At 37.7% G+C, this 24,671-nt stretch overlaps 1 protein-coding gene and 1 pseudogene across 2 annotated transcripts in view; one reads left to right on the top strand and one right to left on the bottom strand.

The window, feature by feature from the left end:
- Nucleotides 1-24,671, bottom strand: part of LOC111143415 (membrane associated guanylate kinase, WW and PDZ domain containing 3) — a 230,891-nt gene that overhangs the window by 130,385 nt on the left and 75,835 nt on the right. The gene's annotated exons all lie outside the window — the stretch shown is intronic.
- Nucleotides 15,971-16,351, top strand: LOC111143667 (annotated as a pseudogene).

Raw genomic sequence — 24,671 nt, 5'->3', positions numbered from 1 at the left:
ACACACACACACACACACACCACTTCTTCTTTATCCATTCATCTACTGATGGACATCTAGGTTCTTTCCATAGTTTGGCTATTGTGGACACTGATGCTATAAACATTCGGGTGCACGTGCTCCCTCAGCGAAATCAATCAATCAGAGAAAGATAATTATCATACGATCTCTCTAATATAAGGAATTTGAGAGGCAGGGAGGGGGTTCGTAGTGGGTAGGAAAGGAAAAAATAAAACAAATAAGATTGGGAGGGAGACAAACCATAAAAGATTCTCAATTTCAGGAAGCCAACTGAGGGTTGCTGGGAAGGACAGGGTGGCTGGGTGATGGACACTGGGGAGGGTATGTGCTATGGAGAGTGCTGTGAAATGTGTAAGACTGATGATTCACAGACCTGTACCCCTGAAGCAAATAATACATTATACATTAATAATAAAAAAATGCATGTGCATATATACATACCTATGTACCAGTCAATCAATATAGTATAAAATTAAACTGTTCATTTGCTACCACAGGGGGAAAAAAAAGAAGGACAATCAACACAACAGAAACCATACTTAGCACATCAGAGTACAAACTGCTAAAACGAGGAGGAGAAACTCTGAAATGCAGCAGAGTGGTACCTTCAAAAGAGCAACTCCCACTTCTCAGTGGAAAACATAAGTCAGAAGAAAATTGGATAAAATATTTTAAGAGCTGGGAAAAAATAACACCCTACCTAAATTCTATAAAATACTCTTCAAAAATGGAGGTGGAATAAAGACATTTCTAAACAAATACAAATCAAGGGAATTTACCATCAGCAGAATTGCAGTACAGGGAATAATAATGAAAGGAGTTCTTCTAGCAAACAAAGAATAATCCCAGACAGAAGCGATGACACATGATAATAGTGCGTATCATTGGAAGGTGTGAAAATGTCAGTAAATCTCAATGATTATATAAAACAACAAAAATCATGTCCTGAGTTTAAAATATACAGAGAATCTAAATTCACTGTAAGAGCAGCCCAAAAGCAGAAGGGTAATAAATGGGAGTTGAAGTGTTCCAAAGTCCTCACTTTGTCGGGAAGTGATGATCAGACCAAGTTTTTTTTTAAAAAAAAAAAAAAAAGCAAGTTTTAACCTCCAGGAAATCACTAAAAGAATAGTAAAAAAAAGATACAACTAACAAGTTAATAGGATAAAATGAAAGGTTAAAAAAAAATAATTCAAAAGCAGGCAGGAAAGGAGACCAAACAGCGTAGGCCAGGTAGAACAAGCAAAAAATAACAGAAAGATTCAAACCAAAATGTTATTATAGTAAATGCAAGTGGATTAAATATTCAATTAAAAGAAAGATTATTTTACTGCATCAAAACCAAAAGTATATGCTACTAACAAAAGAGCACCTTAAATATTAAGATGCAGAGAAGCTGAAAACTACAGGATGAGCAACATACCACACAACAACATCATCAAAATGAATTGGATCTTTATGCTTCTGTGCAATCAATCAAATATTTTATCTACTATAATAATAGTAAAACTTATATATCACTTATTAAGGCCACCACACTCCAAAATGGCCTCCAGTGATTACTGCCTCCTTGTATTAACCTTGTGAAGTGCCCCAACCCTACTTGAGTTGGGTTGGCCTGTGTAACCACTGGAATATTCTAACAAGGACGGTGTGTAGCTTCTAAAGCTAACTCACAACAGACATTGTGACTTAGTCTACCTTGCTCTCTCTGGCATCACTTGCTCTGGGGAAAGCCAGAGGAATATTCAACAGCCCTATGAAGAGAACCCCATGGTGAAGAGCTGAGGCCTCCTGCCAACCATAGCTGGCATCAGTTTGCTGGCCATGAGAGTAACTGAGCCATCGTGAATGCATGACCCCAACCCCAATAAAGCCTTCAGATGACTGCAGCCCTGGCCTCCATCTTGAGTGTCACTTCGTGAGAGACTCTGAGCAGCAAGCCACTCCTGAATTCTTCAGCTTCAGAAACATTATGAGATAAAAATGCTTATTGTTGTCTTAGCTACTTTATTGTGGGGTAATATATCATGCTGCAACAGATAACTTATACATTCACTATGTGACAGGAACTAGCACTTCAACTTTGATTAATTCATTTTATGTAGAACAGTCCTAGAGACAGAGACCGTTATCACCAGTTCACAGACGAGAACACTGAGGCACCCAAAAGTTCAGCAACCTGCTCAAGATCACAGTAGTGGAAATGGCGTTTGAGCCCAAGCAATCGACCAGAGCTGCGGTTTGTTGTTGTTGTTGTCATGGTTAATATTACACTCTACTTTTCACAAGCCAGGCACTATTGTTCACAAGCCATTCAAGGCTCCAGGTAGTGAACAGACACAAAGCCTACTAGGGGAAATGGACTAAAACAAACTAATGTAAATCATGATGTCAGGGAGATGAATGCTATGAATTAAAACAGAGCAAGTCAAGGAAATATGCATGATGGGACAGAACGGGGTAACTGGGTAGATAAGGTAGCCAAGTAAGATTTGAAGAGATGACATCTGAGTTGGTATCTGGATGAACGAAGGGAAGCATTTTATGGATGGTTGTGTGGATATCTAGGGGTGTTTCAGGGGAGGGTAACCAAGAGGGGGGGCCCTAAGGCTAGACTGTTCTTGGTAATGTCCAGGGAAACTAATGCTGGAACTGAGAAAACATGGGAGACAGTGGCAGAAGCTATGGTCAGCAAGGTAGCCAAGCCACCCGGTAGGGATTTGTAAGCCATAGCAGGAACTGTGTTACTTTATCCAAAGTGCTGTGAGGGTTCATCGAAGAATTCTGAACAGGGAAGTGCGACAATTGGTTAATGTTTTTAAAAGAAAGAGTTTTAAAATCTAAAAAAAATAAATAAAATCTCTGTGGGAAGGGCCTTTAAAGAGGCAAGAGTGGACACAGAGAAAATCATCAGGAGGCCAGCAGAAGTACAACTCCAGCAGAAAGGTTAAGTCAGTTTGATTAGGGTAGGTGGAGGTGGTGGAAGCTGCCAGATGTGAGATATTCTGAAGTTAGAACCTGCAGAATTTGCTGGTGTTAGATACGAAATGTGCAAAAAAGATAGAAGCTGAAGACAACTCCAAGAGCTTGGGCCTGAATAACTCAACAAATGGAGCTGCCATTTACAGTAGAGGGAAATACATGGCAAGGAACAGGTTGGGTAGACAAACAGTAACCACGAGTCCCGTTTTAGACATGTGACAGTGAGATGCATAGGAAACAACCAGGCAGAGACGGCAAGCAGGGGTTCCAGAAAGTTGAACCTGGAGACAGAAACTGGAGAATAATGAAAGGAACTCCAAGGGTGTTAAAAAAAAAAAAAAAAAAAGGTATAAAAAATTTAAGATTTTATTTGAGAGAGAGAGAGGGAGAGGGAGAGGGAGCATGCATGCACAGGGGGAGGGGCAGAGAAAGAGGAAGAGGGTAAGAATCCCAAACAGACTCCTGGCGCAGAGCCAGACTCAGGGCTCAGATATCACAACCCTGAGATCATGACCAGAGCAGAACCAAGAATCGGATGCTTAACCCAATGAGCCACCCAGGTGTCCCTGGATATTGTATTTCTATGTTTAATTTTTTACGGAACTACCTGCCATCACGGATTTTGATAGCTGCTGCACCATTTTACATTTCCACAAACAGTGCACTAAGGTTCCAATTTCTCCACATCCTCACCAACACTGGTTCTTTTCTTTCTTTCTTTTTTTAAATAGTAGCCATCCGAATGGGTGTGAGATACCTACTGTATTAAGTTGAATAATATGTTCATATGTGAATGTGTGAACATGTGCTTATACACGCACCAAACATCCTGTAAAGAGACACTAGAACAGAATAACAGTAACTGTCCCCTGGAAGGGGATCTAGGGGAATTACAGGGTGCCAGAGAAAGACCATTTTCTGTTCAGTAGTATATGTCTGAATTACCAATTAAATACTACACAAAATTTTAATTTTTCTAGATTTTTACTAGTTGTCATAAAAGTCTTTTAATTTTCCCAGTGTGCCAACCACATTTCTTTTTCACTTGCTTGTTATGCCTTTCCCCCTTTTTAATTTTTTTTTTAAGATTTTGTTTATTTAACAGAGAGCACAAGCAAGGGGAGCAGCAGGGAGCCCAGTGTGGGGCTCAATCTCAGGACCCCAGGATTATGACCTGAGCTGAAGGCAGCCACTTAACCGACTGAGCCACCCAGACACCCCACCTTTTCCCCTTTTAATAAGGTATTTTATAAAAGCAAAACTATATATAGAACACTCCTTCCCAATAGTCAACAAAGCATTGAATTTTCTAGACTCAATCCAATGGAAGGTTTAAATAATTCAGCAACGGTCCGTTAAAAATGTTAGCCACAAATTAGCAAGAGAAATGACAATGAAACATTTGGTGTGTTGAACTGTCAGGGTGAAAAATGAAGGTGGATCCTTTTGAGGAGATGGGTCTGTTCTCTCATCAGCAATTTACCACTTCTGCAATTGTTTCCTCTTTACAAAGACTGAATTCTTCGTTTGACAAAGGGAATGGTTTTTAAAAATCAGGCCAGATGCACTCGATGTTATATTTCTTTTTTTTTTTTTTTTAAGATTTTTATTATTTATTCAACAGAGAGCTAAAGATCACAAGTAGCAGAGTGGTGGGCAGAGGGACAGGCAGAAGCAGGCTCCCTGCTCAGTGGAGAGCCTGATGCGGGGTTCGATCCCAGGACTCTGCAATCATGACCTGAGCTGAAAGCAGCCGCTTAACCGACTAAGCCACCTAGGCGCCCCTGTTATATTCCTTTTTAAAATGGTGTTTACCAAAATGTGATACTAAAATGAAAAAAAATTGGGGCGCTTGGGTGGCTCAATTGGTTAAGAGTCCGACTCTTGATTTTAGCTCAGGTCATGATCTCAGAGTCCTGGGATCAAGCCCTAAGCCCATGCTCAGCAGGGAATCTGCTTGAGATTCTTTCCCTCTGCCCCGCACCTCCCTCTCTCTTGCTCTCATATAAATAAATCTTTAAAAAATAAATAAAATGAAAACTGATTTTATAATTTGAAACTATAATTTACATTTGGCAAGATCAATGTAAATAAATATACAGACAAGACAGAAGAGATAATGGAAAGAAAATCAAGTGACATATCGGCAGGTATTAGATTTCGATGGGATGGCTACAGATATTTTTCTTTTTAATTTCTACTTCTCTAACTTATATTTAGTTTAATATATTCTTTTCATTAAAAATTGTAATGCTTATTCGTATTTGCACTGTATCACTTACAGGAGCTTCTATTTTTGTTCAGTTAACCTAAGTGAGTTACACTTGCCTGATGCTTATTAATGCAGTTAATTCCACTTAAAATTTTTACATAAACAGGAAAACTACAATAGAAACCCGGATTTCTGTTAACAAATATTTACAACCCAGTAAAGCCTACCTATTCTCTCCCACCCAGCCCACTTTCTTCTATTTCTGAATTTTCATTGTATTTTGTTAATATATATATCTTACTGTTCTTCACATACACTTTACTTTCATTCATTGCTTCGTTACAACTTCTTTCTCCCTTGGAATTCTTAGAGATCAAAGATTATCTCCATATTTCCTAGAGCACCCAGCACAATGTTACATATTTAATAGATAGTTAATATCTGTTAAATTATTGAAACCATAGAATTTTAGAATTCAGAGAGAACTTGACAAGAAACCTTCTACTCCATTCCCATCTCAAGACTTTGGAGTCTCCATGTTCTTATCTCCACAAAAAAAGTATGTAAATTATAAAAAAACAAACAGTACACAGAGCTTAGGACTTCACATCATTTGCTGATAGTTTTGATGCCTAAAACTGTATTTGAAAATTCACAGCTTGAATTCTCTCTGGCTTTGAACCGTACTCCAGGGCATTCATTTAGAATTTGCCATGGTTTTCACATGATAAATATTTAAAATTCTTTTCAAAGTGATTTTCCTATTTTCAAAGTAATAAATGCCCTTTCAAAATCATTTGCTATTTCAGAATCTGAAAAGTGTGGAAATCTGAATATGAACTACATAATACATAATAGTATTGTATCACTGTTAAATTTCCTGAGTGGGATACTTGCTAAAATATTTCTAAGTGAAATGTCTGCAACCAACTGTCAAATGATTCAGGGAGAAAAGAATCTGTACTTATACCTATACAGATACACACAATATACACACACACTTACACATGTTAGTTAATATTTTGCAACATTTATGCACACGCTATCAGTGAATATGGGTGAAGGGTTACCCAAGTGTTTGTTGTACTCTTCTTGCAACTATACTGAGGCTTGTTATTTTTCAAAATAAAAAGGTAGAGAAAAACATATATGTTCGAGTCCCACCCCACCCCCAACAGTATTATTTCCTTTAGATCGCTTAGATATCCTTCAAATAACAGAGCTTTGAGGCACTGGCACTGTTACTTAGTACCAGAACTGAATTTATCTAAACATCACTAAGAAGAAATAGCATCAGAAGTCAGTTACCTAAGGACAGATCTCATATGTAAATATCAGTACCTGCTTGCTTTTGTACTAAAATGGCATTCACATGTTAAAATATGAGGCACCTTTAAATTTTCTAATAATCTTTTAAAAGGCAGGGAAAGTATAAGAGAAGTGTCCTAGACGGTCTTATTTCTGATATTGACAAAGCAACTGAAGAAAGCTTTCTCGTTTATAACCATGCTGTCAGTTCATAAACACATTTCCTTTTCCATATAAATCGCAAGATTCAAGTCAGAGTAAGATCCCCAGGTACAGTTAAAAAATGGGTTGAACAATCTGAATTAAACACGAAACTCTCAGACATCAACAATTAGAAGAGAATTTTCAAAAGACAAGAGAACTTTCATGTGTATGAGAAGGAAACTGAACCCCTCAAAGGTTCAACATCATAAACGTAATCACCATCACTGTCACCATCAACATTAAAGGCTTTCTCTCCTGTCTCCTGAGCATCACAATTAAATAGAGAGCTGGAATATTGTGACTTAGATAAAACTAGTTATACTGAAGTTTTAGTCATAGAGATTAATTTTATCTCTTCTCAAATTCTAAATTCCCAATCATATTAAAAGGGATGAGGGAAGAAAAAAGGAATGAGAGTTTGCCTAAATTATTTTTTATTACTAAAGCCAAACAAGGGAATCTGCTTGAGAGCCCCTTTATATACTGGTTATACTTTATATATGTTCTATTCTACTTACGGAATATATAAATTTTATATACTTTATATTCTATTTAGAAATATATAAACATGAGAAATGCTGTAAGAGGTAGAATGCACTCTCAAAGATGTCCCCACCCTAGGCTATCCTCCTCCATTAACCTGGGAATATGTTACTTTACACATGACAAAAGGGATTTTGCAAATGTGATTAGAGTATGAACCTTGAGATGCTGAGATTACCCTTGAAAATCCCCATGGGCCCATACTAATCACCAGTCTGTAAAAGAAATTTAACTTGCTAGTCTGAGAGAAATGAGACTGAAGGAGGAGGAGAATTTCAGAGCCTGAGGAGGACTCAACCTGCTGTCCCTGCCTTTGAAAATGAAAGAAGGGGCCATAAGCCAAGAGATGTGGAGGGATGAAGTTGGGGGGCTGGGGGGTGGGGCTTAGGACTCGGGAAGCTCAGAACAGTTCTCAGTTGACACCCACCAAGAAAACGGGGTCTCAGTCCCAAAAGCAATGAATTCTGCCAACACCTGAGTAAGCAAGGAAGTAGGTTTCCTGCTAGAAGTCTCCAGAGGGAAGGCAGCCCTGCAACACCTTGATTTTGGTCTAGTGAGACCCGGGCTGGACTTCTGAATGCCCAAACTGAAAGATATTAAATGTTTGTAGCTTAAGCCACTAAACTTGTGGTGCTTTGCTACAGGAACAGCTCAAAGCTAAATATAAATAAAGAATTAAATTTATCGTACAGGTGATTGATGGGATTCTACGGAAAATGCCGGACCTGATCTGGGAAAGAAATTAGGAATGAAAGATTTGGGTTATATGTAAGATTGAGGAATTTGCCAATCACAGTAACAAAATGCATGCTACCAGCTCTAGCTGTGTGAAGTTAAAGAATTCAAGATCAAGATAGAAGCTTACTTCTCCTTTTCAAAAATCTAAAGCTAAAAAATATAGTCTTCATTAGATCAAAACTGCAAGTTTTATAAAATGATTTTAATTGCCAGCATAACTGAACTTAACTGTTATGAAACTCAGCCATTTGTTTCTTTCAATGTGTGGTGTTCATTATTCTAGAAAAATACTTCTACCTGAACAATTCAGATATATGGGAACAGATTCAGATGGTGAACTACAAAGGCAGACCTAACAACTAACAAGGCTTATACGCTTTGGGGGATAAAGTAGAACTCTTCTAAAAAGTATCTCTAAATCCTTATGTATTCTTTGCTGAGATGCACATTCTAGAAAGTACTACTCATTACTAACTAGAAAGTTGCTTCAGGAAACTTGGAAAATTAAAAACAAAACAAAAACAAGCAAGGAATTAGAAAGACTACTTGCCAGAAAAGAAAAGAGATGTGTAGTATCAGGGGTAGTGAAAACACCAAACCAGGTATCAACAGATTAAGAGTTTGCCTTCAGATTCCCATTTCGTTAAAAAGTAGCATATTGGGAATCGAGTCTCTTGTTCCTTGGCTTTTTTGGCCCAGGTACTTTTGGCTATACTTCCCACTTCAAAGACACCATCTATGATTCTTAGGATGATAAAAGGTTTGCTATTGGTGGATTTAAAAGCAGCACAGAGGAGGACATTCTTCTTCTGTGTGTGACAGAAACACACTGAGAAAATGGAGAAGAGGAATAAAAGCTCATCCATGAAAGCAGTCTTTTCCAATTCTTCTTCATCTCCCTGATCTTTTAATGATGGAATACTCCAGTCTTTGACCTATTCTTTTTATCTACACTTATTCTCTTATTTTAAATGCCATTTATAAACTAGAAGCTACCAAATTAGTGTCTTTATTCAAACCATTTATCCTAAACTCAAAGTTCACAAATACAACTGCCTACGCCACATTTTCACTTGGATTAAACAAGTATCTTAAATTTAAAATACCTTGATGCAAATCCTTGATCATCTCACTCAACATTGTGCAACTTTTTTGTTTTTGTAAATGACAGCACTATCTTTCCAGTTGCTTGAGTCAAAAATCCGGATAACCTAAACTGAGCCGTTAAAAAAAACTCTCTGCATCCCAGCCAGAGGACCCAATGAGAAAACAGTTAAAGCACTTAAGCATAATGTTAACATACAATAGATGCAGAATAAATGAGAATTATTCACAGGGGAGAGACTGATAATCTTCCAAGCTCATCCTTCTCTTTAAATATAACACCTGGGGCACCTGGCAGCTCAGGTCATGATCCTAGGGTCCTGGGGCTGAGCCTCAGTTCAGGCTCCCTGTTCGGCAAGGGGGTCTGTTTCTCCCTCTCCCTCTCCCTCTGCCACTCCCCTAGCCAATGCTCACTCCCTCCTGCTCTCTCTCAAAGAAATAAAATTAAAAAAAACAAAACAAAACCTTACATTTCCGGGCCTCCCGAGCAGCTAGATGTGTCCGTGTGACTAGGTTCTAGCCAATGGGATAGGAGGATGAAATGTTTTATGTAACTCCCAGGTTGTCTATTTTTTTAAAGCTGCTTGCTGTCTACCTGTTTTTGCCCTCGTCACACAGACTAGAATGCGACTGTGGTGGTGGTGATCCAGATTCATCTTTGCTGGCAAGAGCAACACCTTGCTTAGAGGACAATGGGACAAGACAAAAGATCCCAAGGTCCCTTAGTGGCAGCATGAAGCAGAACTGCCAACCCAAGTGCCCACCCATCAACAGAGACACATACAAGCAAAAGAAAAAACCAATTTGCCTGCAAAATGATGATGCCTACAAGTAAATTCATTTTCACTACCTAGAATCCATCTGACTCCTTCAACATATTTTTCAAGCTAAATTTTCCAGAATGCCCTTACAAACGTATGAATCCTCAAAAGATATGTCACTACTGAAAAGAATAATGTGAACAGAGGGGGAAAAAAAGCATATATGGGAATTTGTGGCAGCACGTTAAAAATGAAAAGGAATGTATCTTTTCCCTTGAATATTATACCCTGCTGCTTCATGACTATTCGTTTGATAAGATTTATTCAGTATAATAGCATACTGGATTTTCAATTAGACATGAAATAAAACCTTCAGTGGGAAATGTTAATAGAAAGCTGAGGAGAAATAAACTTACATCCTTGCCTTTTCACTTTCCCCCAAAAGTAAAGTATTAGAGGTCTTGTCACTGAGAAAATATTTTCCTTATTCATACAAGAAGATAGTTGATTCCTGGGACCAGTATATAAGCAACCATTCATTTTCCTGTTTTCCCAGAAGCCGAATGACAATCTTTTACTTATACCCTATAAAGAAAGTGAGCCAAAACAAAAACAAAAACAAAAACAAAAACAAAAAAAAACCTGTCACTAAAAACACAAATGTAAGAGCTCACTGAATAGACAGAATCAGATTTTAACTGCTGAACTTTAATAAATCTTAAAGTAATTAAAAGCAGACTGCAAGTTCTAAGTAAATTTATTTCATTCCAAGAAAGCAAAGGAATCGAAACACCAAAGGTCCTCCAAGTCTAAGTGTCTCCAAGATTCACTCAAACAAATCCTTTCATACCTTTAAAGTAATTAATCATGGGTGACCAAAATTACCTTCTTCAGACATCTTAGCATACTGGTTAAAAATACAAACTATGAAGCCAGACTGCCTGAAGTCAAGTCATGGGCTTGCCAGTTAATATTTTTGTGTTTTAGGGCAGGTTATTTAATTTTTCTGCCTCAGTTTCCTGTAAATGGAGATTATTAGTAAAACCTGCCTCCCTGATGAGCCATAGATGCTGTTTTGATGATTATAATGAAATCATTATGGAAAGTGCTCTGGAAAAGTGCTAAGACTACTGTCTTTCTAGATCGTGCTTCTTCCCTCAATGTGCAGATGTGTGAGTTTATTTATGTATCATGTATCAAAATATACTATGAAATAGACACACACCTAAAGACTGGCAAAGTCCTTTCTTTAATTTAATCTAAAGTTTCAATTCTTCAAAAGGCTTCTGATTACAATTTCTAGAAACAACTTATTTCATTCATTCAACAGCTGGTTATTGGGCACCCACTACAGCAGGTGCCATAATAGTTGTGACAAAATGAAAAGACAAGGTCCTTGCCTACAAAGGAGATCGTTGTCAGAGCACCACTGTCCAAGAGAAATATGTGAACCCCAAATGTGCATCAAACATAGAATTCTAAATTTTCTGGTGGCTATTTTAAGAAAAATAAAAGTGAAACAGGTGAAATTATTTTAAATAATATATTTAATTTAATCTATTAAAATTATATCATTTCAATATATTATATTTAAAATTATTAATGGCATTCCTTTTTTTTGGTATTGTCTTCAAAATTCAGAGTGTATTTTACACTTAAGGACACATTTCTTTACCCACATCTTTCCATATTCATCCTATTAGCACACTACAAAGGCTATGAACTATGCTGTCTAACCAAGGAGCTACTAGCCTCAGGTGGCTATTCACATTTAATTTATAGTAAGTAAAGTTAAAAAATTCAGTTCTTCAGTTGAAGTAGCCCCATTTAAGTGCTCACTAGCCACTTATGGCTAGGAACTACTCTACTGGACACTGCAGGTCTAGGGAGAAGACAAATCTGCAACAACTATATTTAAATAATTTCTACAGCAAAATTATCTGCAAAGTGTAGCAGGAATATTTAAGAAGTAGCACCAGAAAAAAACCATTGAGAGAGGTGAACTGGCAGCAGAGATGTAAGGAATAAGCAGGAACTTGCTAGAGAGGCAGGTTAGGAGACAATACTACAGGTAAAAGGTACAAAAAAAAAAAAAAAAAAAGAGAAAAGCCCCACAAGCTTCAAAGGGTTTATTAGCAAAACTTCAAATACATCAAGATTACTGAAGACATGCAACTGGCCAGGTCTTGGGCAGGGACCAAAAACAAAGTGTTTTACAGCCCATGATATAATGCTACAGGATGCTGAAGATTGGTTGGAGGAAACCTCTCTGAATTTGCAGTGAAATTGAAGAAAGAACTGAGTGTTGAAATGAGAGGAAAAGGGAGAGAACCAAAGAAGCTAAATAAATGTTAAAATACAAAATTTATGAGCAGAAACATGTAAAATAATACTTTGGCAAACATTACACCACAAATAAGCTTAACTAACCATCTTATCATTAACACCAAAGAATTTTTTAAATGGTCAACTTTACAAAATTTTGAGATCTTGCTTTTTTGGAGAATTTTAGAAACTAGGTTTGAAGTTAGTCTGAAGGGATTTTTGAGAATGATGCTAAATAATTTCTACATCCAACAATCTCATTTAGTGAAAGCCAACCATGAAAATTTAAAGAGGCAAGACATCTGTATTATTTAACTGCCACTAAGTTCCCGGAATCTCACTTAGAATTGTTCCAGAAAGTCTTATTGTCTAAGTAGGCTTACAATATTGAGCTATCACATCTAACACAAAGGCTTAAGGTTTTAACACAAAATAAGTAAAATAAAGAATAAAGATGAAAAGTTGTAAAGAAGATGTTTTGATTCCTGTAAATCATAAAATAATGAAGCTGGCACAACTACGTATCAAAACTGAACATTTTCTGAAAATCATATGCCAAATCTAAGGCAGATAAGAAAACTTGGGACAAGATCAGAACCAACTTCACTGGATATAACCCTTACACAGTTTGGAGAAATACTATTTTTTAAGGAAACAAAACAGTATCCAAAATAGTATTTTAAGTTCTGACTGTTTCAAACTGGCCCATTCACTAGATATTTAGTAAACTAGTTTCTACAGTAAAGGTTTTCAAGACTTTTCCCCAATTTTAATTATTTATAACTCAAAACATAAAATACATTTTCAGAATCTTTGTTCTTCATAATCCTAAGCAACGTTCATATAAGAAAACAATAGCTAAATTCAAATTTTAGAGTAGTCTAAATTAAGTGCTATTTCAGTTCATCTTATCATTTAGACAGTAATTATTATAGTTCATACAAGCCCCAAATGATAAGAAAATCTTGCTACCAGTACATTTCACTTAAAGTATTAAATATATACCAGAAAACTGGGATTTGCTTAAGATTTAATTTTTTTCCCTCTTGAAAATCAGACAAGGCAAGCCAGTACTCAGTGTTTTGTCTCTAACACACAAAAAAGCAAGTAAAAACCCTGAAGAGTTTTTTAACATTAAAAAAGGAAAAGGGAGAAGGGAGGGAGGGAGAAACTAAGCAGTCCGGACTATTCTGTTCCTTCCTAGAGAATATTAATATAGAACCTTATGATAAGGTACCAACATCTTCCAGGCTCACACCCCCAATTCTAAGTACTCTACCCACTCCTCTCAATCCCCTAATGTGGATTAAAAGAAACATCCACCAATTACCTACCATTTCTCTGCTTTCTCTTTCACAACAAAATCCACTGACAAAGTTGTCTCTACTTTTTATCTCTACTTTCTCATTCAATCCACTATGAATGTGCTTTTGGCCCCACCATGTCAATGAAAGAGCTCTTCTCAAGGTCATCAATGATGCCTTTTCTTTTCTTTTCTTTTTTCTTTTTTCTTTTTTTTTTTTTTTTGCATCAATGGTTAAACTTCTCTGACCTCATTTTTTTTTAAATTATCTCTTAGCATTCTTTGGCCCAACTGATTAGTTTCTCCTTAAAACACTCTTCTCTAAGTACCACAGGGTCCTACCTCACTGACCACACCTTCTCAGAAACTTCTTTTCCTTCATTAAACTTCTAAAAAGTCTTGTATGCCATGGGTCTATTCCTGGCTCTTTCCTCTTTTCAATTTATACTCCCTTCCCAGGTGACCCCATCTAGACTCAAGGCTTTAAATACCAAAAATGTGTTGATGACTCTCAGATGAAATCTCTAGCCTGGCTCTCCCCAGAGCTCCAGCCTCACAGAGACAACCATCACTCCACATCACCACCAGGACATCTAATACAGAGTTCACACTTAACCCTTGGTAACACCATCAGGCTCTACTGGATCCAAGTTTTATTTCTTAATTTCTTTTTTGAGCAGTTCTATTTATAAGGATTGAAATTTCATGACTATTTTTTCCTAGAGGTCCTCCAAAGAACAAAGAGAAAATTTATTTTAAAAAATAATAAAGTCATTTTTTTCTTGCAATTACCATATAACCACATTGGACCCTTTTATAAATCCAAGATATATTATGGGACCTCAGTGTTTTTCCTATAATCTTGAAATCTTTTCTAGTTCATCATCCTGGCAATTATTTCATCATTACTCACCAGTTATTTCCAACTATACTTTAAAAATTAAATAATAAGATAATGGAAGAATAATGGAATTGTCTAGAAGGAGGATGCACTACTGTACCATCCTTCAACTTTCTTATTGCGTTACCCAAAAAGTATTGCCTCATCTTTCATTTATTTGTCAGAGACAGAAAAAGACAGAGAGCACAACAAGCAGGGGGAGCAGCAGGAAGAGAAAGAAGCAGGCTCCCTGCTGAGCAAGGAGCCTGATGTGGGACTCGATCCCAGGACCCTGGGATCATGACCTGAGCTGAAGTCAGCCACTTAACCACTGAGCCACCCAGATGCCCCGTGGCCTCGTCTTTCAAAATGAAGTCTGGACAAACCATCCTTGTATTCATTTTGGGCTTCAGTGGACATAGCTGAGAATTCAGAATATTTCATTATCCACCCATAATGGCAAAGAGATCAATGGAGAAAAATGTTTTACAACTATTAGATGCTGAGTGTGAACAGGCAGGTCATAGTAAAATTTCAGATAATGAATTTGTAAGTGGCAATAATTCTAGATGAATCTTCTCAAATCTAAGAAGCAGTGAGTTTACAATATATTTTTAAGGACAAAAAGGAAATACAGGATTCATAGCTAATTCAATAAGGACTTTATCATGTACTATGTTACAAGAATCTGGACTATCTCACTTACCTAAAAGGATATGTGGCAGTATTCTTTCATCCTTTATAATGTTTGTACAGCAAACTTTACATTATAAAGCTCCCAGATGTACAAACGCTGTAGGCAGATATTTATACAAAGGTGTACAGAAAAGAAGGAAACTGGTGACAAAGAAATGAAAAAACTCATTGAATAGATCATTCTAATTGCGAATTTATTAATTTAAAAAACAAAAATGCTTTTCAACTGATAATGCTCATCCTTTTTTTTCCCAAACAAAATCATCAGCCAGGGGGTGCCTGGGTGGCTCAGTTGGTTAAAGCCTCTACCTTCAGTTCAGGTCATGGTTCCGGGGTCCTGGGATGGAGAGTCGTGTTGGGCTCCCTGCTCAGTGAGGAGCCTGCTTCCCTTTCTCTCTCTCTGCCTGCCTCTCTGCCAACTTGTGATCTCTGTCTGTCAAATAAATAAATAAAATCTTAAAAAAAAAAAATCAGCCATCAAAATTTTCCAAAGTATTGCTTTGACAATGAAAACACAAGAACCAGAAGTAATGATAAGCCAAAGCCCATTAAAAATGTATTTGAAATCTGAAATTAGTATGTATTCAATGTATATGTTCCAGGTTTATCAATGGCAATTAATGAGTTAATTATATTTAAGGACTTTTCTCGTTTTTGTTTTTCTTTTTAAGATTTTATTTATTTATTTATTTGACAGGCAGAGATCACAAGCAGGCAGAAAGAGGAGGATGCAGGCTTCCCACTGAGCAGAGAGCCTGATCCGGGGCTGGATCCCAGGACCCTGGGACCATGACCTGAGCCAAAAGCAGAGGCTCTAATCCACTGAGCCACCCAGGCGTCCCATCATTTTGAATATCTATATGACTTCACAACCAGGAAACAAAATATAAATGACTCTGACTCCCAGCAAGCTATTTTGTGGCTATTGGCAAACTGATGCTAAAAATTTATATGGACTCTCTGGTCTTGTTATTGGAAACAAGATAATAAAGGGGTCATCATCATATGGACACTGTCGCAATAAGATTCACATGTGCTGCTGCTGTGGCTCTATGGTCTACCACCTTCGGAAGTCAGCCTGTGGTAAATGTGGCTATCCTGCCAAGTGCAAGAGAAAGTAACTGGAGTGCCAAGGCTAAAAAACGAAATTCCACTGGAACCTGTCAGATGAGGCACCTAAGAACTGTATTGCGCAGATCCAGGCAGGAGTCTGTGACAGAACAACACCTCAACCCAAGAGGGCGATTAATGCAGCAGGCAGTTCATTTTAAGGATTTCAATGATTGGCCATACAACAAGCGTTCTGATTTTAAATAAATAAATATATAAATAAAGTTTACATGAAGAGACAAAAAATTCAGAATAGCTGACATAATATTGAAAGACGAGAACAAAATAATCAATTTCAAGACTTTTCAAAGCTCCAGTAATTAAATCCGTGTGGTACTGGTGAAAGAAAAGACAAACATATCAGTGAAACAGAATAGAGGGCCCGGAAATAGTCCTATATAAATATAATCAACTGATCCCTGACAAAAGGGCAAAGTCAACACAATGAAGAAAAGACAGTCTTCTTTAACAAGTTTAACAAACTTCTTTAACTTCTTTGACAGTGCTGGAATAAATGGACATCAACATGAAAAAAATTAATCTAGACACAGATCTTAGACTCTTTAACACAAATGAATCACAGACCTAAATAAAAGTGCCAAACTATAAAACTTCTAGAAGATAACACAGGGAAAAATATCTAGATGGATCTTGGATTTGGTGATGACTTTTTAGCTAAGACTTCAAAAGCCCAATCCACGAAAGGACTGATTAAACTGAAGACCTGACCTCATTAAAATTAAAAAGTTCTGTTCTGTGAAAGACACTGTCAAAATGATGAGAAGACAAGCCACAGACTGGGAGGAAATATTTACAAAAGTCATATGTGATAAAAGCCCGTTAACCAAACTACACAAAAAACTTTTAAAGCTCAACAACAACAAAAAACAACTCCATTACAAAATAAGCCACAGACCTTAACAGCTATCTCACCAAGGAAGATACAGAGATGGGCAAATAAGCATATGAAAAGACACTCAACATCACATGTCACCAGAGAGGCCCAAATGAAAACAATGAGATACCACTACATACCTACAGAATGGCTCAAATCCAGAACACTGCCACCAAGAAATGCTGGTGAGGGTGTGGATCAAAAGGAATTCTTATTCACTCATGGTGGGAATGCAACATGGCACAGTGACTTTGGAAGAGAGTTTGGAGATTTCTTAACAAAATTAAATATATTCTTACCATACCATCCAGCAACCTTGCTCCTTGATATTTACCTAAAGTAGTTAAAAACTTATACCCACACAAACTGGCCTAAGCAGGCAGGTTACCCATGTAAGTGTTCAGAGCCACTTTATTCATAATTGCCCAAACTTGGAAGCAACCAAGATGTCCTTCAGTAGGTAAATCGATCAACCGTGGCATATCCAGATAATGGAATATTACTCAACACTAAAAAGAAATGAGCTTTCAAGCCATAAAAAGATATGTAGGAACCTCCAGTGCATATTTCTAAATGAAAGAAGCTAATCTGAAAAGGCTATATAGTGTATGATTGCAACTATATGACGTTCTGGTTAATGGGCTTTTATGATGCAAATTATTTCTCCCACTTTGTGGCTTGTCTTTTCATCATTCTGGAAAAGGCAAAACTATAGAGATGGTAAAAAGATTAGTGGTTTCCAGGGGTTATGGGGGAGGGAAGAATGAACAGGAACAGCACTGAGTATTTTTAGGGCAGTGAAAATACTCTGTATGATACTATAATGGTGGATGCATGTCATTGTACCTTTGTCCAAACCCACAGTATATACAACACCAAAAGTGAACCCTAAGGGGAACTATGGACTTCAAGTGATAATATGCCAATGTGCATTCACCAGTTGTAACAAATGTACCAATCTAGTGGGGAATGTTGATAATGGAGGAGGCTGTGCATGAGTGGGGGCAGGGGCCATATGCGTTAGCTCTGTACTTTCTGCTCAGTTTTACTATGAACCTAAAACTGATGGGGGGGAAAAACAGTATTTTTTAAAGTTGAGTTTGCAGGGTGCCTGGGTGGCTCAGTGGTTAAAGCCTCTGCCTTTGGCTTAGGTCATGATCTCAGGGTCCTGGGATAGAGCCCTACATCGGGCTCTCTGCTCAGCGGGGAGCCTAATGACCCCTCTCGCTCTCTGCCTGCCTCTCTGCCTACTTGTGATCTCTGTCAAATAAAAAAATAAATCAAATAAAATCTTTAAAGTTGAGTTTGCTATGTTTAAATTCTTATTAACATTTCTAATAAAGCTGTTTTCATTATTCCTGTATATGTAATTCTGTACATTATCTGTAAAATAACTTAAAAATATAAAATTGAAAGTAAAAAGGGTACAATGGATTCAGATGGTAAATGAAGATGACTGTTTTCCTTGGTATACTGAAGGCTAATGTGGCCCAAATGGAGAGGATGTTCTCAACCTACATCTCCACATCCACCCTCAAGACTTGCCCAGCTCGGCAAATAGCACCATTATGCCCTTAATTACTGACAGCAAAAAATTAGGGTCATTCTTGACTCCTTCCTTCATACCATTCGTGTCTCAGCCAATTTCTACTGGCTTCACTGCTTGTCTCTCCACTGCAACCATGGTGATCTAAGCCACCACCATCTTCCCCCTACATCAGCAACAGTGTCCTACCTGATCTTCCTGCTTCCATTTCTGCTGTCCTCTTGTCCGTCTTCCACATGGATTTATACACCTCACTTTGAAAAACCCTATGAATGTCTTCTGTCACGTGTTTAAAAATCCAAACTCCTTCCTATGGCTTACTAATCTCCATGGGACCTGGTCCCTGGCTATTTCTCCAAGCTTATCTCTTATTCCTCTTCCCCCTTGGCTCACTGTCCTTGAACATACCAGGTTTATCACCACCTTGTAGTTTTTTCTGCTGGGAATGTTCTTATACATGGCCTCTCATGGTTTTTCCTCATCTTCACCCTTCAGGTCCCGATCCAAAAGTTACCTCTTCAATGCAGCTTTCTCTGACTTCAGCTAAACAGCTCTCACCATACCCCATGACCTTTGCAATCTACCAAAACCTGTTTTATCTTCTCCATATTTATCAACATTATCTTACTGGTAATTAAAATTATCTTATTTATGTACATGTTTATTATCTATCTACCTCCCCCCCCACATAATCTTTTTTTTTTTTTTTTTTTTTTTTACACAATCCGTTCTTAAGAGTAGAAACCATCTGGGGTGCCTGAATGGCTCAGTCAGTACAGCATCCGATTCTTGGTTTTGGCTCAGGTCATGATCTCAGGGTTGTGAGATACAGCCCCTCGTCAGGCTCCACACTCAGTGGGAAGACTGCTGGAGATTCTCTCTCTTGCTCTCCCTTCCCCTCTGTCTGCCCTCCCCCACTCAAACATGCTCTTTCTAAAATACATACATAAATACATAAATAAATAAACAAATAAATAAAATCTTCCTTTAAAAAAGAGTAGAAAATATCTTGTTCACCACTCCATTCCCCCACCAAGAAGAGGGGGGCCAGCACTTAATAGGTACTCAGTAAATACTAGCCATTTAAACAACAAAAGGGAATCCATGAAAGTTACCATAAACTCCTTGCGGAGGACAAGATGAGAAGTGTAGAGGTCAGCACATTCTCTCTACACCCATACTTACTCCATTTTCCTCACTGTATAAGGTATAGAAAGGTTTGTATATTGATCCATTATTGTCATATAGTCTCAGATCTCAAATGGACTGCCCATCAGCATTAGAATGTTAAATCTGTGTGGGTCAAATAGGAAATTGCAGATACATAAGAAAAGAGAGTAACATTTCTGCCCTCCTCCAAATTCCTTTCCCTGAAGAAAAGCCTGTTTATAAATATCAAGCAAATGAAAAACTGCCAAATTTTGATCTCTCTCAACATTCATACTGGTTTAGTTCCATTGAAAAGCAAAAATATGCCTCAGAACATGGTAGAGGTTGGTTGGGCTCTTTCTCCTCCCCAACTCATGACTGCACATGACCAAGCCAACCTGCAGCAAACACAACGTAAGAAGCACACTGGGGCTTGGAAAGCCTTCGGATGAATCAGCTCACAAACATCTGTCCTGTCAGAAAAACAACCTACAGCATGTGCTCTACTGACCGTGACTCAGTGACACTGTCATTGTTTTCATGCTCAGCATCTTAGCGATTACAAATATCTAGGTATTTCAAGAAAACAATACTAGGGTACTAACAATATTCAAGACATCTCTTCTTTTGAAGTTTTGATGGAAAAGCAATGTAAAACAATAACCCTAGGGAGCATATTCCTAAAAAGTGATGGATGCATGAACCAAAACCCATCACTGACGCAGCGTTTTATGCTTCCCCAAGTCAGTGAAATAAGAACTGACAGGAGCATATAAAACTAGTTCATCCTAAAAGCAAGGGTAGTTGAAACTTAAAACATCTGTAACCCAATGATCAATACTACTTTGAAATTAAAGACTATAAAAAGAACTGCATTTTTAGCCGCGGGGCCTAAAAACTCACAAGTGTAGGTAGGTAATGTGCAAGTCTTGGGAGGGGCAAGTCTTGGGCTTACACAAGGACCTCTGGCCTAATGAGTGGAGTTTGATAGTAATTCTTGCTACAAGCAAGGGGGAAAAAAAAAGAACTGCATTCTAGATCATGAAAACAAATTTACTCTATCTTTTGTATTACTCCTCACTTTTCAGTAAGAGCATTCTTTCTTTTAAGTAAATCTTTTGTTGTTGTTGTTGTTAAAGATAGGCCACAAAGGAGTAAGAGTGGTGATCTTTCCTTTTTTACGCCTTTAAAAAATTTTTAAATCCAAAAAAAAAAAAAAAAAAAAAAAATTTTTAAATCCATCTATATACAGGACAAAGCCCTTGCTATCTATAAAATGTAATGTATCAAATTCTACTTTCTCTCCTGACTTACATTCATAATTTGAAAATAAATTCTGGGGCATAACCCCCATTAAATTCCTCAATCGGTAGACAAAAGAAAAGTATGTCCAGATTCCTATTCTGATTACATCTTGGCCATTCTTAGTCATTTGAAACGTTTTCTTTCCCCCCCTCCCAGCCCAGCTGCTGAGATAAGCTCTGGTCCCTTGAATTGCCACCCTTCTCCTAGAATTAACCTCTTCCTCGCCAAACAGAGCTATAGGGATTTTTTAAAAAGGAATAAAGACTGAAGGAAATAAAGGCACTAATCTTGATTTATAGAGAGACTAAAAGGTAGTTTCTCAGCAGCCCCAAACCACAAGGATTCAGGTTAAAAGCGTCACAGACTGAAAACAAAAAGGGATTTTAGGGATCAGTCTACCTACCTCCTTTTACAAACAAGGAAACAGAAAATACTATATATCAAATTAATTCCCTAATTGAACAACTCCTTAAAATTCCATATTTTAGATGAAGAATACCTACTGGAAAATGCAAAGAACATAAACTTTACAGTAACTTGCTTCAGAAGCACATCATCCACTTTTCATCTACTCAATGAGCTTCACTGTGAACTTAATTTGTATGTAGTACAAGTGAAAGCATTTTATTCATTCCACAAACATATGTGGAGTGCCTACTATGTGAAAACAGCTGGGGTGGGAGGAGGTACGAAATTCCCAGCCCTCAGCGAGACTACACCCTAGGCAGGGAAAAGAGACCTAAAAAAAAAATCAGCGGTAAGTGAAGCATAGTATGTAAGGCGGTAATAAGTGCTGTGGAGCAAAATAAAGCAGAGACTAGAAATAGGGAGTAGGATTGGCAGCTGGTAGTGACTTACATACAGTAGTCAGGGAATACCCACATATTTGCCTGGAGAAAAACATTACAGGGAAGGCAAGGTCAAAGTCCCTAAAGTAAAGGTTGTCTGGAATGCTCAAGGCAAGGAAGGTAATACAGGTGGAACGCAGGAAGTGGAGAAAAGCAGGAGATGAGGTCAGAGAGGTATCAGGAAGCCAGATCTTGTAAGTTCCTATAAGGCTACTGTAAGAACTCCAGTAAGATGGACTTATTCTAAATAAAATGATATCACACAAGGTATTGAGCAAGAGAGTGATGTGACCAGACCTAGGTTTCAACATGATGACTCACTCTAGCTACTGCTGTACAGAAAGCAGGCGTAGCATCTCAAGACCACTCGAATGTCTAGAACAATTATCTAATAGTTTGGACTAGAGGAGTAGCACTGGAATAGAAAAAGGTCATTGAATTCTGGACACTTTCTGAAAGTATAGCCAACAGGATGTACTGACCAACTGGATGTGGCAGATGAGAGAAAGCTAGAAACATACATTATGTCATGATATACACAATACAGACATACATACATAATAAATTGCATCTATTTCAAGTGTAGAATTCAAAGAGTTTTGAAAGATATATGTATCTATGAAACTACTGCCACAATCAAGAAACCGATCATTTCTTTCACCCCCAAAAGTTTCCTCACACTGCTTTCAGTCCCTAGGCAAGCAATGATCTGCTATTCTCGGTCATTGTAAATTAGTTAGAAGTATTTAGAATTTTATATAAATGGAGTCCTAACAGTATAAAAGTCTTCAGAGTCCAGCATCTTTCATTCAATATAATAATTATGAGATTTATTTACACTGTTGCACGTCTCACTGGATCATTCCCTTGTTTTCCTGAATAGTGGTATATCCCCTACATAGCTACACTACTTTTTACAATCCATTCATCTGGCGGGACAAGTAGGTTGTTTCCAGTTTGGGTCTGTGATACTGTGGTATAAGAAATACATATTTTTAGGGTGCCTGGGGGGCTCAGTGGGTTAAGTACCTAACTCTTGATTTCAGCTGAGGTCATGATCTCAGTGTCGTAAGATCAAGCCCCAAGTCAGCACAGAGTCTGCTTGTTCCTCTCCCTCTGTTCCTCCCCCTGCTCATGATCTCTGTCTCTAAAATAACAACGTAAAATCTTAAAAAAAAAAAAAAAAAAGAAAGAAAGAAAGAAAGAAAAATATTTTCAAGACATGAAAGCAACATTAAATGTCTACCAGTAGATGAATGGATGAAGGCAATGTGGTATATATACACAAAAGAACATTATGCAGCCATTAAAAAAAAAAAAGGAAATCTTGCCATTTGTTACAACATGGATGGACCTTGAGGGCATTGTGCTAAGAAAAATAAATCAGAGAAAGACGAAAATCATATAATCTCACTTATATGTCAAATTTAAACAATGAAACAAATCGAATTCATAGACACAGAGAACAGATTGGTGGTTGCCAGAGGCAAGGGAGAAAAGAGGTGGGCAAAATGGATGAAGGGGGTCAAAAGGTACAAAATTCCAGTCATAAAAGCATTCATGAGGATGTAAGGTACAGCATGGTGACTATAGTTAATAATACTGTATCACGTATTTGAAAGTTGCTAAAAGAGTAAATCTTAAAGTTCTCATCACACATATAAAAATTCTATAATTATGTGTAGTGATAGATATTAACTAGACTTATTGTGGTGATAACTTCACAATGTATATAAATTTCAAATCAATATGTTGTGCACCTGAGACTAACATTATATGTCAATGATATCTCAATTAAAATATACATATTTTGTTAGTCTTCCTCCAGTTCTTGGCACAAAGTTCCTAATCCTTGGAATTTTTTAAGTGATAAGGGTGACAGGAACATCTTCTGTTATTCCTAATAAGCCCCCTCTCAACCGTATCTGAGTTCATGCTAATTAAATGACTGTCACAGGCTCCTTGATAGCTACACAACAGGGTGCTGGTTAGCAGAGGAACCAACTGTATGACTAGAGGGTTGAAAGTACCAACCCTAACCCTGACGTTCAGAGGCTGGAGACTGAGTTCGACCACCAATAGCCAACGATGTCATCAATCAATGCCTACATAATGGAAGTGTCATGAAAACCCTAAGTGGGTTGGGAGGATGTCGAGGTTGGTGAACATATCTATGTGTCAGCAGGAGAATATATCCCCAACTCCACGGGGAAGGAAGCTCCTGCACTTGGGACTCCCAGATCTCTCATACTTCATCTGGATGTTCATTTATATTCTTTATAGTATCCTTTATAATAAACCAGTAGTAATATGTAAAGGCTTCCACTGAATTCTATAAGACATGATATAGCAAACAATGGAAACCAAGAAGGGGTTTAAGAAACCCCAATCGGTGGGGCACCTGGGTGGCTCAGTGGGTTAAAGCCTCTGCCTTCGGCTCAGGTCATGATCCCAGGGTCCTGGGATCGAGCCCCGCGTCGGACTCTCTGCTCAACGGGGAGACTGCTTCCTCCTCTCTCTCTGCCTGCCTCTCTGCCTACTTCTGATTTCTGTCAAATAAATTAAAAAAAAAAAAAAAAAAAAAAAAGAAACCCCAATCAGTAGTGAGGTCAGGCTGAAGTTTGGGTAACCTGAGGACCCACTATATGTGATTGGTGCCTGAAGTAGGAGGCAGTCTTGAGACCTAAACCCTTAATCAGGAGGTCTCTGCTGACTTGTAGATAGTGTAAGAATTGAAT

This window comes from Enhydra lutris, unplaced genomic scaffold (assembly GCF_002288905.1).
Source record: "Enhydra lutris kenyoni isolate GAN:26980312 unplaced genomic scaffold, ASM228890v2 scaffoldscaffold9, whole genome shotgun sequence".
Classification (NCBI taxonomy): Eukaryota; Metazoa; Chordata; class Mammalia; order Carnivora; family Mustelidae; genus Enhydra; species Enhydra lutris.
Note: the sequence above shows the minus strand (reverse complement) of the source record. Positions and strands in the feature narration are given on the sequence as shown.